General features: G+C 36.5%; 1 protein-coding gene and 1 pseudogene across 3 annotated transcripts in view; both read left to right on the forward strand.

Annotated features, from left to right (window-relative positions):
* The window catches only part of PCDH15 (protocadherin-related 15), a 1,066,306-nt gene that overhangs the window by 52,893 nt on the left and 1,000,955 nt on the right, over window positions 1-12,458 (forward strand). The gene's annotated exons all lie outside the window — the stretch shown is intronic.
* On the forward strand, window positions 4,229-5,762 carry LOC102826789 (annotated as a pseudogene).

Here is a 12,458-nt window from a genome sequence, read left to right on the forward strand (position 1 = left end):
CTGTAAAGAGTTTCAGAGGAGGGGCTAGTGACCTTGAACTGCTGACCTTGCAGTTCAAACAACTTTGTAATCCAGCATATTAACTTACAGTACCACACCACGACTCTCAAAATCATTAGTCAAAACACAGCAGGGACCAACATAACAACATGCATAACAGACTATCAGTTGGTCATATGCAAGTTCAAGTTCAAGTCAAAGAAAATTAAAAAGAAATCCCTGAGAGCCAAGTACAACTTGAATGTATCCCACCTGAATTTAGAGACCATCTCAAGAACAGATTTGACACATTGAACATTAATAACCAAAAACCAGATGAGTTTTAGTATTATATCTAGGGTACATGAAAAAAAAAGTTTGTTAAAAATTAGGGAAAACAGAAAACAGCAAAATGAATATTAGAAGAAGCTTTGAAACCTGCCCTAGAGCTTAGAGATGCTAAGGTAAATGGAAACAATAACGAAGTAAAAGAGCTCAACAGAAAATTTCAAAGGGCAGCTCAAGAAGACAAAGTAAAGTCTTATAATGCACTATGCAAAGACCTGAACTTAAAAAACCGAATGGTAAGAATATGCTCAGCATTTCTCAAGCTGAAAAGACTGAACTATGTATCAGGATTGGAGGAAGGTTCATTAACAACCTGCAATATGCAAATGACAAAACCTTGCTTGGTGACAGTTAAGAGGACTTGAAGCCATTGCTTGTGCTGATCAAAGGCTGTAACTTTCAATAAGGATTATACCGCAACATAAAAGAAAAATCTTCATAACTAGGCCAATAAGCAACATCATGATCAACTGAGAAAAAGCAAAAAATTGTCAAGAATTTTGTTTTATTAAGACCCACAATCAATGCTCATGAAAGAAGCAGTTATGAAGTCAAAGGACATACTGCATTAGGCAAATCTGCTATAATGTTCTAACAAAGCAAAGGTGTCAATTTGAGGACTTAAGATATACTCAAGACAAGTCATGGTATTTTCAATTGACTCATATGCGTGATAGAGCTGGACAATGAATTAGGAAGATGTTAGAATTGATACCTTTAAATTATGGTATTAGTGAAGAAAACTATACTGCCAGAACAAATAAAACTGTCTTAGAAGATGTACAGCTAGAATGCTCCTTACAATTGTGGATGGTGAAACATTGTCTGTAGAACATTAAACATGTTATCTGTAGCGAGCAGTCCCTCAAGAAGGACTTATGGACAGCATGATTGGTAAATAGTTATTGTTAAGTGCCGTTGGCTCCAACTCATATGGACCCTGTATAGGATTTCAGAAGAGGTGCTGGTGAGTTTGAACCACTGACCTTGCAGTTCAAATGATTTTCCAGTCCAGTGCATTAGACCACCAGCTGCTGCAGCACAGAATGAAGATGAGGCAGTCAGCTTCCACACAGATTTATAGCCTCAGAACCCCGGAGGAACTGTTCTGGTCTGTCCTATAGGGTGGCTAGGAGTTGGAATCAATTTGACAGTAGTAGGATTTGTTTTTGGTTTGCTAGCATGAGCTGTGGAATTGCTGAGGATGGTTGAAGCAGTCTGTTGAAACCTAAAGAAAAGATGAGATTTGAGTCTACCTCAAACTCTACTTTGACGCACATGAGTTGGAACAGACTCAACAACTGGTTTTGGTTTTAACATGAGAGTAGTTATAGTGATAATTATGGTGATAATGAAATTGTTTAAATACCATAGAAAAGAAGGTAATAATTCACCATTTCAGGTGGCAATTTTTACCCATAAAACACCTTCAATCTCAATGATGAAACTATCCTGAAATACAAATTAATTTTCCCCCCCACAGCATTAAGGACATAGTTAATCACTACCAGTACTGCCATAGAGTCAATTCTGATTCATAATTATCTTGTACAGGGTTTTCAAGGCTGTCAATCTTTATGGGAGCAGAAAACCTCATCTTTTTCCTGTGAAGCGGTTGGTGGATTTGAACTGACAACCTTGTGGTTAGCAGTCCAGTACTTATTCTACAGTGCCACCAGAGCTCCTTAAGGACATAGATCTAGGAAATAATCAAACTACATCAGAAGTTTAAAATCAATATTAGCTCTTTGATTTATTATAAATAGACTTGTTTTTGTATTTTCTCTGGAGAGCAAATGAAGTTATTTACTTCCATGGATATTCACTGTTTTTCAACGTGTCTTTCTTATAAAAATATTACATTAATTGTTGGTTGGTTAAGAAAACACACTGCTTTATACCACATATAACTATGTGATTTGAATACAAAATGCAAACACATGCCAGCATATTTTCTAGATGGTAATGGCTTGAAATCCCTTCCACTGGCAGCATTAATCAGTCAAGGATGGGTTATTTTATGATCTTTAATGACTTTGTTGATAGATGGATACTTTGTTTACAGATTATTCTTCATTGAACTGCCATACACTGCCATCTATGATTCTTACGAGATGTTCGTAAAATACAAATAGTACTGCTGAGAAATCTGTTCATTGCTAAATTAAATTAGATAGCTGAATTGTTTATGAAGCATAGGTAATGGAGCAGTATGCTAAAAATGCCTTATCCAAAGACATTGGTTTGGAAAGTCTTAAACATGCAATTTTGCCTAAGAAATATTTCTTGGCTTGTATGCAAGTTTATGAGCCTTCATGTTGTTACTCCTGAGTAATTTATGTAGAATACATAACATTTGAAATTTACTTTATGTTATTTGACTATTGTAATGATTAATATCTTCCTTCAGGTCAGGCATTGCCAATAATTTTCCATTTTTAAAAATGTAGAAAAACAGAAACACCCATTTATATTTTCCGCATGTTTTAATAATGTTGAGTATACTGAAAGTTCAGCGGTGAGAGTTTTAATAATTGTCACAGTCAATGTTCTGTTTCACAAAGAAAAGTTGTTCATTGTGCCTTTCAGGGTAACATTATTCATCAGCTTGTAATACGTGATTATCATTCATCTTGGTTCTAGTAATATTTTGCTCAAATAAGTCTGATGGATTGAGTACAAAGTCTAAAAGTTTGGGGATGATTATATTGTTTAAAAATACATTTTCATTTCTCAATTCTTCAAACATTGACTTGTAAAAGCTTTACCTAGGGATTTTGCATTTTTATTTTAATGTTTAACTGGAAGCAATAGTTGTAGAAAACAAACGATTGTGTTTGACTGATCTACCTTAAGCACCACATTCCTTAGTTTAATTTAATGTGGAAGCCAGCTTTTTAGGAGGAACTAAATGCCTGTCTTTTTAAAGAATACCATCTTACCAGCTGACACCATTTAATTTCATGACTTTATCCCTTTATCTTGAGTGACGTTATTACACTGAGAGACTCACAGATGCCAGAGCTGTTTGTTCTTCTTTTTAGCTCCGTTTCTTAGACTATTTGTTAAATAAAAATATTTCACATTTAAAACTTTAGGTTAGAAATGCTCAATAAAATTATATGTCTTCTCATATACCAAAATGATATACACAGAGTCTGTTCAGAGAAGCAGATGCAACATGAATACAAGCATCAGGCCTCACTTGTCACTCAGTTATTACAGCACACTTTTCCTCATCACTATTGTTGTTGTTATTGTGAGGTGCCATTGAATAGGTAAATACTCACAGCAGTTGTATACACAACAGAATGAAATGCTGTGTGGTCCTGAAGCATCTGACAATTGTTTTTACCTTTAAGCCCATTGTTGCTGCCTCTGTGTCAATCCATCTCAACTAACATAAAAAAAATCCCTATATACATGGACCTCATCATACGAAATACATAGAAAATCTAATTGACTATATCTGTGGAAAGAGGTAGTGGGAAAGCTCTATCACATCAGCCAAAACAAGACCAGGGGCAGACTATGCTCATATGCAAATTCAGGCTGAAGCTGAAATAAATGAAAACAAAACCACCAGAGTCAAAATATGACCTTGAACATATCCTTCATGAATATAAAGACCATCTTAAGAACAGACTTGATACATTAGGCACTAATAACTGAAAAGCAAATGAGTTGTGGGATGACAGCTGAACAACATATAGGAAGAGGGGGAAAAAAAGTCTATAAGAAGGCAAGAAAGGAAAGACCACAATGGATTTCAGACGAGATTCTGAAACTTGCTCTCCAGTATAGAAATGCTAAAGGAAATGAAAGAAATGATGAGGTAAAATAATTGAACAGGGTTGGGGTCACAGGGATGCTGAGACTACCACCTGGACCCTCTCTGACCATGTTATCCTAAGTGATACTTTCTGCCACCACAATAGCAGCCCTGTCTTTGAAGAATGCAACACTCCTAAGTCAAGGGATGTTGCAAACCACAGGGATCTGTCACACAGGGCAGCCAAGTCTTACCCCTGTACCACCGCTTCCTGAATATGGAGGAAAAGTTTGGTTTGCACTGATCCCTGAGGAATCCTTCCAGTTCCTTTATCCTAAAATTAGCGTCACGGGACCCTATATTTTCAGAACTGGACTTATCTTGTATTGTCTATCCAAAAAAATGAATGTGATTACCCCAGAAACACTCTCTCTACCACAGCAACAGTAGGGTTGATTGTCTATGTAATTAAAAAATATGGCGCCTCTTATGAACAGTTTGCTTATAAACTCAATGAGCAAAAACTTGCCTGACTTGAAGAGGTGAAGCAGACTTTCATCAAATACATTCAAGATGCAATTGAACATGAGAAGGCGCAGCAGGCACTGGTTGACAAATACCATTACCTCTTTGATGTTCAGAGGAATAATATTGTTATGGCCTTGGAGGTTACTTACTGGAAATAGCTGCACAGAGTATACAATGAAGTGAAGTGTCGAGGTCCTATGTCGGTGTCCCACCTCGACAAGGAAGTGTGGGTGTCACGAAGAAGGGAGATCTGGCAGCGAAAGTGATAGAGAAAGAGAGAGATGAAATATATACAAAAAAGACAGATACATAGATATGATGCAAGCTGGCAGGTAGACAGATCTGCAAACATATTGCCTAGCATTGCACAGCATTGCCTACAGATCTTACTCTACCTCAGCCTTTTATTCTCTTTTTTAGGGAGGGACTTGTTACAAAGGAAGGATGTAATTCACTCAGGGAGGATGTCACAAAGGGAGAATGTGATTAAGACAGGATACGGAACTGAAATGTGATTAATCATTCAAAACAGGACATAATGATTCACAGGAACAACTTTTAAGATATTTTCATAGATTTTCTTAACAATCTAACATTTTTATTTTTACAGAAAAAAAAGGTTCAATCAAGCTGTTATATATTAACTTTTAGGCTTTAATGATCTAGAGTAGCAACGTGCGGTTTCTTAAGGATACATAACATAAAGCAAGGTTCCTGAAAGGAACCAAGCTGTCTCTGTACACTTTGCAAACTTTTGTTTGTGAGCAAGATCTCAGGCACCGGGCTTCATTTATCTATACCTAAAATGCTACATTGTTCTTAATATTCCTATATACTTTCAGGAGGAAGGAGAGCATCAGGGTTAAACTGATTATATTCAGAGGTGTTTTAATGGGGCTGTCACTGATCAACTCAGGGTCTGCGTACGCTGTCTCCAGCAGTGAAGAATCGCTTGGACTATCACATCTCTGTGCAGAATATGATGTGTCAAAAATAACAAGAGCACGTGACAAACTAGGTGGAGAAGAATGTGGTGTGTAGCATCTCTGCACAGCAGGACAAGGAGACAATTGCCAAGTGCATTCAAGATCTAAAGTCGCTTGCTAAGAAGGCTCAAGCACAGCCAGTTGTATAAATGTATCTATTCCAATTGAAATTGCTAGTCGACTGAATGAAAACTAGTCTATGTGATAAAATAATCATTCTTTGTATATTGCTGTCAAGTTACACTTTACCTTAACAAAAGATGAAGTTTGAGTTTGGGATGTTAAGAGAATAAAACACAATGATTGGACAGTAAGTTGATTCTCATTATTCTTACTTAGCATTTGGAGTTGTTCCATGATCATTTTAAATAAGCAGATTTTTAATGAAGTTTGGTACCTAACTAAAAGATACCAAATTATAGTTTAAATTTGTCATGGATTCTATCATTTTGCAATAAAATGATAACTGAAAAAAAAAAAGAAAGAAAAAAAAAGAGCGGAACAGAAAATTCAAGAGGGCAGCTCCAGAAGACAAAATCTAATATTATAATGAAATCTACAAAGGCCTGAAGTTAATTAGAGCACTGTCAGCATTTCTCAAGCTGAAACAACTGAAGAAAAAAATCAAGCTTCAACCTAGCATATTGAAGGATTGCATAGGCAAAATATTGAATGATGCAGAAAGCATCAAAAGAAAATGGAAGCAATATACAGAGTCAGTGTTCCAAAAAGAAATGATCATTGTCAACCATTTCAAGAGATATAGTGTATGATCAAAAGACAGTGGTACTGAAGGAAGAAGTCTAAGGTACTCTGAAGGCATTGGCAAAGAACAAGGCTCTGGGAATTGATGGAATACAAATGGAAATCTTTCAACATACAGAAGTAGCACTAGAGGCACTCATTCATCTATGAAAAGAAAAGAAGACAGCTATCTGGCAAACTAATTGGAAAGGATCCATGTTTGTGTCCATTCCAAAGAGAAATGACCCAACAGAATGTGGAAATCATTAGACAATATGATCACAAGCAAGTAAAATTTTACTTAAAATGTTCTTTTTTATGATGAATGTGAAGCCATTCACTTTATCATTGTCATTGGGAATTATTATTCCCAGCATAGTCAACCATATTATTAAAATGACCAAAACCTGTCCATTGCAACTCACTAATGCCACAATACGATCTTTATGTGCTCCATTTGAATTTTGATGGCTTCTAATGTTCCTAGTTTCAGGTTTTGTAATTTCTGATAATGGATGCTTGTATCTATTTCTTCTCATTTTGAGTTGTGCTCTTTTAGCAAATGGAGGTCCTGAAAGATTTACTCCAGCCACAGTATTGAGGTCAACTCCACTTTGAGGAGGTCACTCTCGGTTGTATTTTCAGTGCCTTTCAACTGAGGGGCTCATAATGAAGCAATGTTTTACTCCTATTCATAAATTATTCAGGGATTAATTCCTCAGAATTGGACTGCCTTTTAAAAAAGATGCCTAGTCTGTTCTTTGGAATTTCCGCTGAAATCTGTTTACCATGGGTGACTTCTCTGAAGTCTTATACACTGATGATTCCTATAAGATACCCATATGTTGCCACAGGAATTTGTTTACAGTTTTTAGATTTTTATGTAATGATCAATGACTGGAAGAAATCCATATTGTGCCATCTCCACAGGAAGGTAATCTAACAGAATGCAAAATTATCAAATAATATTATTAATATCATATGCAAGTACTTAAAACAATGATTGCTTCCGACAGTTACCAGAAATCTGAGCCAGATTCAGAAGAGAACATGATTCAAAGGACATCCTTACTGATGTCAGATAGATTTGAACTGAAAGCAGAGAATACCAGAAAGATGTGTGCCTTGGTTATATTGACAATGCAAAGGCATTCAACCTGTAGAGCAGAACAAATTACAAGTAGCATTGTGAAGAATGGGTGTTATATCAAACAATCCATTGTGCTCATGCTGACCTGTACATAGACCAAGAAGCAGTCATCAAACAGAAAATGGGATACCGCATAATTTAAAATCTGGGAAGTTGTACAACAGGGCTGTGCTCGAATACTATACTAATTAAATCTGTAATCTGTATGCTGAGCAAATAACTTGAAAAGCTGAACTATATGAAGAATACTCATTACTAGCCTATGATATGTAGGTGGTACACCTTGCTACCGAAGGGAAAGAGGACTTAACATAACTATTGATAAAGATCAAAGACTACAGACTTCAGTATGGATTGTACCTTAACACACACACACACACACACACACACACACACACAAACAATATCCTCACAATCAGATGAATAAGCAACATCATGATAAATGAGGTGAAATTTGAAATTAAAATCAAGGATTTTATTATACTTGGATCCACAATAAACAATTATGGAAGTTGTTGTTGTTGTTAAGTGCCGTCGAGTCGATTCCGACCCATAGTGACCCTGTATTGGGTTTCCAAGGAGCAGCTGGTGAGCTTGAACTACTGACCTTGCAGTTCAAATGACTTTGTAGTCTGCGGCATTAGCCCACAGCGCCACACCAGGCCTCCAGCTATGGAAGCAGCAGTCAAGAAATCAAATGGCGTATTGCTGCTACAAAAAAACCTCTTGGAAGGGCTAGAAAGTAAAGATGTCACTTTCAGCACTAAGGTGCACTTGACCTAAGCCATGATATTTTCAATGCCTCATATACCTACAAAATCTTAACAATGAATAAGGAAGACCAAAGAAGAATTGATGCATTTGAATAATGGTGTTGGTGAAGACTATTGTCCTATGAGATGAGGAAACAAGTCTTTCTTGGAAGAAGTACAACCAGAATGTTCCTTAGAAAACAAGAATGGCAAAACTTCATCACATGGAACTTAGAACATGTTAACAGGAGGGAGCATTACCTGCTGCTGGACATCATGCTTGGTCAGAAAAGATGAGGAAGACTCAATAGTATGAATCAATACAGTGGCTACAACAATGAACTCACAATGTTATGATTTTAAGGGTGGCTCAAGACAAGGCGGTGCTTTGTTCTGTTGTATATGGAGTTAATATGATAAGGAACCAGTTTGTTGACGCCTAGCAATAGTATTTTAAGGAAAATGTTACATTAATATGGAAATATGAATTCAATTGAAATACTGGCAAGAGGACTCTAATAATGGGAAAAAAAAATGTAACCCTACCAAACACATAAGAGTAATTTTAAATTAACTTCCATCGTTAAGTACCATCCATTCACTTAGGACTCAGAGGGACCTTTTGTAGGGTTTTTAAGGACTGTTTGGTGGGTTTGTACTACCAACCTTCTAATCAGCAGTCCAGTGCTTTTCCAACAGTACTGCACCAGGAATTGTATTGTTGCTTTTGTAGTTAAGTGCCATTGAATCATTTCCAACTCATAGCGACCCTGTATTGGGTTTCCAAGGAGTGGCTGGTGAGGTTGAACCACCAACCTTGTTGTGGCCAGGACTTGTATAACTGATTAGCGATGATTACATCACCATCTGGGTTCCTTCCATGAGTATTTAAAAAGTATGACAGACATACATGATGAAAACCTTGTCTTAGAATTGATTTTGTGTTATGATCTTTGAAATAATATTCATCTGTTGATATTTAATTGTTTTCTTCATTTTAAGCAAGCATACTAAGGATCCTTAATTTATAAGGTAGTTTGGGAACATAAAATGGCTGTGAAAGCTGAAACTGTGTAAAGTAGCCTTACTATCTATGAAAAAATTATGATTTTGACTTTTTAAATTTTTGTGCAAATATTAATAGCTTTCTTAACTCAGTTATGAATGTATAGAATTTTGTAAATGCTAAAATTAATACTCATTTAGCACATTGCAATTTACACTGAGAAAGACTTAAATTCAGTTGTTTCTACTATAATCCATTCTATGTTTTACTCAGGTTTTATTTCCAGTATTGATGAAATTAGTTTTAATTTCTGAACTACCATTTCATCTTCCTGGGCCAATTCCCTCATCTGATTCACTAATAAAAAAACCCCAAAACTCTATTTGCAGAAAAGTCTAAAAAATAAGATGATAACATAACCATCCTCTTTGCTATCTATCAAAGCAAAACCATACCCATTTCATGAAGTTAATTTCAATTCATAGCGACTGTATGTAGGGCTTCTGAGACTAAGTCATAATGGGAGCCAACAGTGGCATTGGTCCTTTGAAGCACCTGGGGGAGTTGAACTACCGGCCTTGCAGTTAGCAGTCCATTGCTAACCCTACAGCACCACCACGGTTCCTTTTGCTATCCATGTTGTTGTTAAGTGCTGTTGAATTGGTTCTGACTCGTGGTCACCCTGTATATGATTTCCAAGAAGTGGCTGCTGAGTTTGAACTGTCAACTTTATAGTTCAAAGCAACCTTACAGTCCAGTGGTTTATTCCATGTTTCATTATCACCAATAGACTTCAAAAGAAGTTACATGATTGACCACTAACTATGAGGCTTCTCTAGTATTTGCATAGCACTTTTGGAGTGTGGTAGCTGTGTATGATAAGCTCTGGACTGCAAACCACAAGGTCTGTATTCCAACCACCAGCCCCTCTGCAGAAAAAAGATGAGAGTTTGTGCTCCCTGGAAGATTTAAAGCCTTGGAAATCTTATAAAGGGACCCTCTGAGTAGGAACCCACTTCTCAGCGCAAAGGGTAAAGCTTGTACTTTATACAAATGACTGTGGTCACTGAAATTAGAATTTCTTGGTTTGGGAGCTGGTGTTATTTAGTTAAACTGTGGTTCATTACAATTTATACATATGAAAGTTATGCAATGTGGGGACCGCCTGTGGATAAGCAGTTCATGCTATGGAGGCAAATCCTGTTGAAATAGAAACTTTAGCAGTTACTAAATTCACTAGTGAAATTACTATTTAACGCCCAAGAGCACTGGGGAAAAAGGCCTGGTGATCAGCTTCCATACAGATGACCTGTGGAGAAGTTCTCCTCGAACTCAGGGAGCCACTATGAGTCCAAGTCAACTCAATGGCAATAGGTGTAGTTTTTGCTTTAGTTAGTGCCATTGAGTAGAGAATTGCTAAGCTTGAGTTTTTACATATGTCAAACAGTATACAAACTGTATTTATAATCCACAGTCCTGGTCTGCTAGTGTAGATAGGCACTACACTGACCACAAGGTCGGCAGTTCAAATCTACCAGTCATTCTCGGAAACCCTATACAGGGTCACTATGAGTCGGAACCAACTCGCAATGCACAACAGCCTGTAAATCCCTTGAAGTTAGAGACTATTGTATTCCCATTACATATTACAAAGCCTAGAATATAGTAGGTTCTTAATCTATTTATTTAAAATGAACCTTGGTTTTTCAATCTTAAAATTAGACATGATTTTTTCTTAAGCTCTCAAATAACATTTTCAAGTAAATTTCAAAATCCTCTTTTTCCTTCCATATTTAATCTATAATGAAACAGCAATAAGTCTTTTTTAAAATTCAAATTGAATAACATGTGTGAGCATACTCAAATATTATGGAACTGGTTCCAAGTTTCATGAAAGTTAGCCTTAAAGGAAAAACTGGGAGCATTTTAAAATTTTTCCTGACTTCATTTAGCATTCAGTTTTATTAATCCTATTCTCCCTTTTTAGGTCAGGACTCTCTTTGCACAAATCTATTGGATTTTTCCAACTATCATTAAATTAATTTACTTGTGCTTTTATAGCAGAGATGAAGTAGCTATTTCTCAAATCTCAAGTGTCCCACCCAAAAGAAAGCAATGTTATTTTTCATTTAATGAGCTTTAGAACACGAACAATTAAGAAGACATAATTGAATGAAGCTGATCAGCAAAAAGCAGGAGCTTGTCCCTGGGAACCTGCTAAAGTTGATTGCAGAGCTTATCTAGGGTGCTATCTGTTAAGCTAAGAGGAACTGGTGAGAAAACACAGCCAAGTATAGTGTTGGCACTTTCATGCTTTAAAATTGCTTTTCAAAAATACGTATTGCTGGGAAACCTAATGGTACTCCTAAAAAGAGGATGAGATTTTTTGTTGACCTACAACTGTCAGATTGCTGTTAAAGAAGGCAAGTGAAAATAGAAAACACATTGCTTCATGGAGTTGTTAACAAGAACAACAAGGGTCAGCTTTAATCACTGTAAGAAAGTACTCCTTATTTTAAGGTATAAGGTAAGCCTCTTAATGAAATGTACATTTGTTAGAACTTTTGTTCAAACTTTAATGAAGGCCAAGTTTTAAAATACCCGGTTCTTTAAAGAAACTGGGAATGTTTCTTAGTTGGGAAATGGTAATCCATAGGAAATTGCTATTTGGGGAATTCCAAAATCAAGAACTGGAAAATCTCACAGGATTGATACCCCAATTAAAGTGGTTCAGCTCCCTGAACGGGTGTTCGCTAAAATGCTGGATGGATTATTTAACCTAATCTTAAAGACAATCAGCTTTGAGGGTTCATTTACAAATGTTGCGAAATTTAGAGACTCTATCGGGGACTTCAAAAGGCTAGTGGGAAAACGATATTTTAATTACATTTTTCCAAATCATTTTGAAGCCCCCTTGTATGTGTCTAAAGTCGTTGAAAAGTGGGTTTCTTGAAGGAGGTCTTATATTTAATGTATTGCTATGTTGTTGTTAGATGATTTTTACATGTGAAGTATAGTATATTTTAAGGAACTCTGGTAGCGTAGTGGTTACGAATCGGGCTGTGAACCGCAAGTTCAGCAGTTCGAAACTACCAGCGGTTCCGCGGGAGAAAGATGAGGCGTTCTGCTCCCGTAAAGATTTACAGCCTCGGAAACCCTGTGCAGGGTCGCTATGAGTCGGAACCGACTCCAC

The sequence above is a fragment of the Chrysochloris asiatica genome, unplaced genomic scaffold (assembly GCF_000296735.1).
Source record: "Chrysochloris asiatica unplaced genomic scaffold, ChrAsi1.0 scaffold00003, whole genome shotgun sequence".
Taxonomy (NCBI): Eukaryota; Metazoa; Chordata; class Mammalia; order Afrosoricida; family Chrysochloridae; genus Chrysochloris; species Chrysochloris asiatica.